This window comes from Zonotrichia albicollis, chromosome 16 (genome assembly GCF_047830755.1).
Source record: "Zonotrichia albicollis isolate bZonAlb1 chromosome 16, bZonAlb1.hap1, whole genome shotgun sequence".
Classification (NCBI taxonomy): domain Eukaryota; kingdom Metazoa; phylum Chordata; class Aves; order Passeriformes; family Passerellidae; genus Zonotrichia; species Zonotrichia albicollis.
This window is the reverse complement of record NC_133834.1, coordinates 14933069-14939944: the sequence shown is the minus strand read 5'-3', so window position 1 is coordinate 14939944 and position 6876 is coordinate 14933069.

Genomic DNA, 6876 nt, shown 5'->3' with positions numbered 1-6876 from the left:
AGGCAGCGTTGTCAGCCCTCCCCTCCCGTTCTTAGGGACAGCCTGGCTGTTTTCTTGGAACATCTCGAACAAACCCCTTCTGGAGCAGGTGTCTGTGCAGGGAAGCAGCCCTCACACGGTCTGGAAAGGTCACAGAGTGCTCTGAGGACGGTGCCTGCAATGAGGTGAGCTGCTCATTGAGCTGCTCACAGAGCCACTAATTAAGAGCACATTGTCCGTGTGCTGCCGGTGACATCTGTGTGTGTCCAGCCTGGTGTGCAGGAGTGTCACAGTTGAGATGGTCACAATACAAAGCAATACTCCATTTTCAGAAGGCTTCAAACCTGTCTTTATTTTAGCATGCATGCTTTTTATACATTCTTACAAAACTCCTAAGTTTACACTTTACTCATTGGTCAGGAAAGACAAACAAAGTGCTCATTGGAATAGACAGTTGCAGATTTCTCTTATTTTATCCTTCTTTCTTTCTTGGTTTCTGTGTCAACAACCTTGGTAGAAAATTCTTCCAGGGCAAACGTGGATCCTCTTATCAAGCTTCTCTCTGGTTCACAGGAGTCACTGTGAAAACTCTTCCACACAGGGGATGCAGTGGGGCTGAAGGAGTGTGGCAGGTGCTCAAACCCAGCTTCCTAACTCCAGCCCCATGGCTGATCTCAGTCTTCCTTCACAGAAGGCTGATTCAAAAATAATAATGTTGCTGTCAATTTCGTAAGATTTATTCTAGGACACTTCTCAAGGTGCCTGCAGAGGTGTCAGTGATGAAATCAGCAGCTCAGAGCCCAGCCCAGCCAGCACCCGTGTGTGCTGCAGGCAGCCAGACTAACACACAGGCAGCAGCCCTCATTTCACACTCATTTTATTTCTGCTGTTTGTCAATGCTGATGAAATGCCTCATTTTCCCCAGGGTTGTTCTGTCACTCTCCACAGGTCTCCTCAAAGATCCTGGTGCAGGTTTTCATTTCCTTGGACTGTAAATGTTCCTTTGAGCCTCAGGCAGCTCCCTGCAACAGAACTTGGAGGAGAAACATGCCAAACACTCTCTGCTTGGGTGAGTCCTTCCCATCTTCTCTGGCAATGCTGTGCTGTGGGGAGGAAGCTTTGATTTCCTCTCTAGGAGTCCCAGAAATGTGGGGAGTAGCTTGGGAGATGGAGCTGGGCCTGATTCCCAGGCAGAATCTTCCTGAGCCAGTGTTTTAGGCAGGTGTGTATCTAGGGTGAGCACTGGAAGCTGCAGTAAGCAAGAATGAGACCACAAGTCCTTCCTACAGAGCTCTCACTTGGGTGCTCAGCATTCCCAGATGTGTGCATGGAATGGTGCCACAGGCAGCAGCTGCACATCTGCAAGGGCTCAACAGGGGGGATCTGGGCAAGGGGAGATCTGAAAAAATGTGCTGCCTCGTTTGGAAAGCCCAGTGATCACTTTTTGAATTTCTGAGTGGAAAGCTGAGAGGTACCCTGTGGCACCAAAGACCTTTGATGCCAGTGTGGAGGATGCCAGGGTGGCAGGGAGGGGCTGCTCCCCTGCTCGCCCCCGCTGCAGCAATGGCAGGCGGAGGCACAGCTCTATTTTTGCTCCTGCTGGATGGAACATTGCAGATCCTGTGCTTATGTAAGAGACTCCAGAGCAAGTAGGAGCAGATAAGGTGGCCATGCAACCCTGTGCAGTGCAGACAAAGGCTTTTTGTCTCCTTTCATCACACTCAGCAACTCCTGCAGTTGGAGGAGTTCCTTCTCAGGCTCTGCCCGCCTCCCTTCTCAGGCTCTTTTTGCACCTTTTTTGGTGTTTTTGGGGAGGATTTTCACCTTTCAGTCCAGCCATGGGCTTTCACATAGCACTGGCACAGCCTGAAGTGTTGGTGCCTCTCACAGTGTGGGCTCTGCACAGCTGCAGACCTGTCTGCTTTCATCCTGGGCCACTGATCCTGCTGGAAATAATTCACCTTTTAGGATTTTAGGGTTGGTAGAGGCAGAGGATTTCCTGAAGCACCTTTTGCTGGACACAGGGGATACAGATGTCAGAGCCAGAGCTACACAAAGGGCTCCACAGCAAGGGAACATGGAACAGAAAAGAGGATCCATTCCAAAGTGCCATTGCTCCACCCTGGAACAAAGCTCTGATACAGAAATGGGAACAGCTGTGTGAGTACAGCAGAAGGTCTCCAGGGATACATCTCTCACCCCAGGAGAATGCTGATTCCTCAGAGGGAACAGCTCAAACCTTGCCTTTCCTTGCATTTGGCTTTTCCATTCTCATGGAGTCCATGCAAGATTTCCTGGAAAGAAACACTCAGGGTACCCAGCCCAGGGAAACGCTTGCACTTTGGAGCAGAGCTTTGTGTTGGTTCTCACTTCCGTGCAGTACTGCAGATTTTATTTATACCTGTCTGGGCAGCCTGTGCTTCTCCCCTGAGAAGTTCCCAGTCCATCCAGTGCCCTGCAAGGCCAGAGTAGAAAGCTCATCCCATCCCACCCCTGCCATGGCAGGGACACCTCCCACTGTCCCAGGCTGCTCCCAGCCCTGCCCAGCCTGGCCTTGGGCACTGCCAGGGATCCAGGGTGGGCACCCTGTGCCAGGGCCTGCCCACCCTCCCAGGGAACAATTCCCAATTCCCAATATCCCATCCATCCCTGCCCTCTGGCAGTGGGAGCCATTCCCTGTGTCCTGTCCCTCCATCCCTTGTCCCCAGTCCCTCTGCAGCTCTCCTGGAGCCCCTTCAGGCCCTGGCAGGGGCTCTGAGGTGTCCCTGGAGCTTCTCCTCTCCAGGTGAGCACCCCCAGCTCTGCCAGCCTGGCTCCAGAGGGGCTCCAGCCCTTGGGGCATCAGGGATGATTTCCCAGGGACAGCTCCTGTCTCACCACCTCCTCAGCTCCTCACCTAAGCCTGTGAGGATAAATGGTTTTGTATAAAAACCCACTGTGGCCTGTGGAGTTCTGCCAGCAGAGGCAGCCAGTGGGTCTCACCATGGTTTGGGGTCTCCCCTCACTCACAGGGGAGCTGCTGCCACACCTTGATCTCCTGCTCCAGGTCAGATCAGAGGTGGCAGATGTGGGACTAAGCCTGACCTTGCCCTCTTTACACACAGCAGCCCTGGGTGTGAGTGTGTGAGGCCCTGCATGAGCCCTGTGCCCAGGGCAGGGCAGGCAGTGCCCCCTGAGCCTGGCAGTGCAGAGCCCCAGCTCCCAGGAAGCTTCCTCTGCCTCAAAAGGAGATTCTGAAGGTAAAACCTGGGGTCCTTGAAGCTTTCTGTCAGCTGATGGCCCAGTCCCACGTGTGTGAGCTCTGTGAAGGAATGCTGTGCCAGGGAGGTGGTGGCTGCCTTGGGTCAGGTTGCATCCATTGCTTGCACCTTCACCTGGCAGTGGGATTGAGGGGGAGCTGCCAGCTCTGAGGCACTCTTTGAACCCCTTGTTCAGAGGGGCCTGAATGCAGCCTCCCCTCTCTAACCCACCCCCAGCTGCTCAGCTGTGAGAGGGGCTCCTGGATCTCCCCCAGTTCCCTGCAGAGCCTGTGTCCCCCAGCAGTGCTCCCTGGGATGCCACAGCAGCCACAAAGTAGATCCAACACCATCTAAATCCTGCCTTGACATCCCTTGAGCTAAATTCCTGCCCTGGCTGAACGTGCAGGAACCAAGAGGGGTTAGGACCCATGGCTTACAGGGAGCTAAGAACCATGAGCAGCTTTGCAGCAGCTGAATAAACAGCTCTGGGCAGCCGGGCTCCATCCCCTCCCCTGCCATCCCTGCTCCATCCCAGCTCCTTCCCCTGCCATCCCAGCTCCATCCCTGCCATCCCTGCTCCTTCCCCTGCCATCCCTGCTCCCTCCCCTGCCATCCCTGCTCCATCCCCTGCCATTTCTGCTCCCTCCTCTGCTCCCTCCCCTGCCATCCCTGCTCCCTCTGCCATCCCTGCTCCCTCTGCCATGCCTGCCCTCCCTCCCATCCCAGCTCCCTCTGCCATGCCTGCCCTCCCTCCCATCCCTGCTCCCTCTGCCATGCCTGCCCTCCCTCCCATCCCAGCTCCCTCTGCCATGCCTGCCCTCCCTCCCATCCCTGCTCCCTCTGCCATCCCTGCTCCCTCCTCTCCCATCCCAGCTCCCTCCCCTGCCGGGCCAGCCCGGGCTCATCTCTCCCAGGGAAGTGTCCAACCCCTGTGTGCTTTCAGAGAATCATTAAGGTTGGAAAAGACCTCCCAAGATCCAGTCCAGCCTTTGACCAAACACCACAGCCTGCTCAGCCGTATCATCCAGGGTTTTTTGGCCATTCTCAGGGACAGTGACACCAGGGCCAGCAGGGATGATGAGGGTGAGAACCTCGGGCTGTCCTGGCTCTCCTGAGCCTTGCTCCATGTGTTACACATCTCACCTCCCACTTCTCTGCCTGCTGCAGCCATGGGGTAACACCATGTGCTGTGTGTAGCAGCAATTGGGCCAGCACCTTTCTGACAAGGGCAACAACAAAACACCCAAACAAGTGAATAATTCCCTCACATCCCAAGCTCAGAGCTTTGGGAAACCTCAGTGAAAGTTACAGGGTTGTTTGTCTGTGCCTGCCAGCCTGTCCTTGATGCTGTCAGTGGAAGGGCCCAGATTATTTGTGTGTCTCAAGATGCTTTTGAGTGTCTGCAGATGAAAATGTGTCCTGGTGGTGAATGCAGTGGTGACTCAGCACCAGGGAAGGAGGGGAGATGACCTCGGGAAAAGCTTTTCACCCCCATGCTCTAGAGATGTCCAGGAAAGGAAAAAAGATTGAGTGGGGAAAAATATTAGCCCTTGGCAGAAAGAGGCTTTAGAAGAAGCCCAGAGCTTAATGCCAGGGTGATGCTTCAGGTTTTAGCTTTTATAGTTTTCAGATTCTGTGCTGCTTTAGTGTGTAACTCTGAGCTTCATATTAGGGGATGGTGAGCTCTCTGCACAGAGCAGGGAGACAAAACAATTCCTTCTCTAGCTGGGGATCAAGGACAAATGATCCAAATCTCAGGCCCAAGAGCATAAACAACATGGGCTGAAGAGAGAAAACAAGGAGGATGGGACTGAATGGGCTAAAGCTGGAATTGAACAATTTACTCCAATATGCAAATGGAGCAGAACTGATCAAAGTGAGAGACCTTATGATCAGTCAGGCATTTTGTGACCATTTTGGTTCACCTTGGGTGCAGCTCTGGCTGGGCTCTTGTGCTGCCCAAGGTGCATCCATTGAGGCCTCCTAACAAATCCCTGCTTTATTCTGTAACTGTCCAGTCCCTGTTCTAGGGCAGCCTGCACAGGGCATCAAGGGGAGGGCTGCAGACTCTGGGCTCTGGGCACAGCAGCCTCAGGCCTTGCTCCCAGCTCTCTGTGCAGCTGGAGCTGCAGAGTTTCCTTCCTGCCCTCCCAAGGACAACCCAGGACTCTGGCAGGTGTGGAAGTGACAATTCCAGCAGTAGAACAGAGTCAGCCCTGCAGCAGCTGCAGTGGAAGCAACCTCTCCCTGCTCCAGGTGAGCCCCCAAAGCCCTCTGTGGCCTGTTAAAGCTTGGAGGGCAGGGCAGGGAGGGCTGTCAAGGGAATCTTCACCAAAATCTCTGTGCTGATAGAGCAAACAAGCTCTGGATGTGCCACCAGCACTCCAGGGAAGCAAGCCCTGTCTCTGTGATTAAACCAGAGCCTTGTTCCAGCGGTATTTGCTCACCCTCCTGTTGGCTTTCCCAGGCCTCTCCCTGCTGTGGTCCCACTCCCCAGGCCCTGCTCACATCACCTTGGATGTTCCCAGGGATTCCTTTGGCTGCCCACCCAGCCAGGGCAGCTCAGTGGTTGTTGGGGCAGTCGCTGTGCCCCATGGTCTGTGCCTCAGCTCTGGTTTGATGTGGCTGCTGCTGCTGCAGTCTGACAGCTGCAGCCCCTCAGGCAGAGAATGTGTCACTCCAGAGCTGAGGGGGCTTTCCTCAGGACACCAAGCTCTCCTCATGGTACACCCCACACCTTGCTCTCTGATCCTTCAGGGAGCTGTTTTAGCTCACCGAGGTCTCACTCCCCCCACACCCCTGAGCTTTGTGCTGTTCCTGACTGAGAATGGCAGGAGCAGGATTAGGCTGGGATGCTCTGACCCTTCTGACAGCAGCTCAGCCAGTGGATGAAGGTGCATTTTTATCAGCACGTGCTTGTTTTTTGTGAACATTAATCATATAAATCTCCTACTGGATGAGGAACTCTGACACTCTGACAGAACCTTTTTTATATAATCTCAGGTAGTCAAATACTCTCCTGTCTTTTTCCTTGTCCTGGAGCCTTATTCTCTGGCCTCAGCAGAGCCTCTATGGAAGATGTATTTCTTCCCACTGCCAGAGGGCAGGGATGGATGGGATATTGGGAATTGGGAATTGTTCCCAGTGAGGGTGGGCAGGCCCTGGCACAGGGTGCCCAGAGCAGCTGTGGCTGCCCCTGGATCCCTGGCAGTGCCCAAGGCCAGGCTGGACAGGGCTGGGAGCAGCCTGGGACAGTGGGAGGTGTCCCTGCCATGGCACTTTAAGGACTTTTCCAACCCAAACCATCCTAGGATGTTATGAAGTGGCCTTACAGCTCTCTCTGGAGAGATAGCACACAACTGAGTGTGTGCAAGGTCAGTCTCCAAGTGATAGAGATCTGTTTGTTCTGAGCTTTATCTCCCCCATCCTGCTATGTTTGGATGAAGGCTCAGTCATGGATCATCACTGTAACAAAGGGATTGAGTCCTGCAGGGAAGATTGGGGTCTTCTGGAGCATCTGTGCTAAGTGTTCCCTCCTCTTCTGTGCTTATATGCAGCACAGAAGGTGACAAGTGACACCCTCTGAGCATCCCAGTGACATGGGACATCTCTAAGCCCAGCCCTGTTCTGCCTCTGTCCTGCTCCCCACAGAGGGACT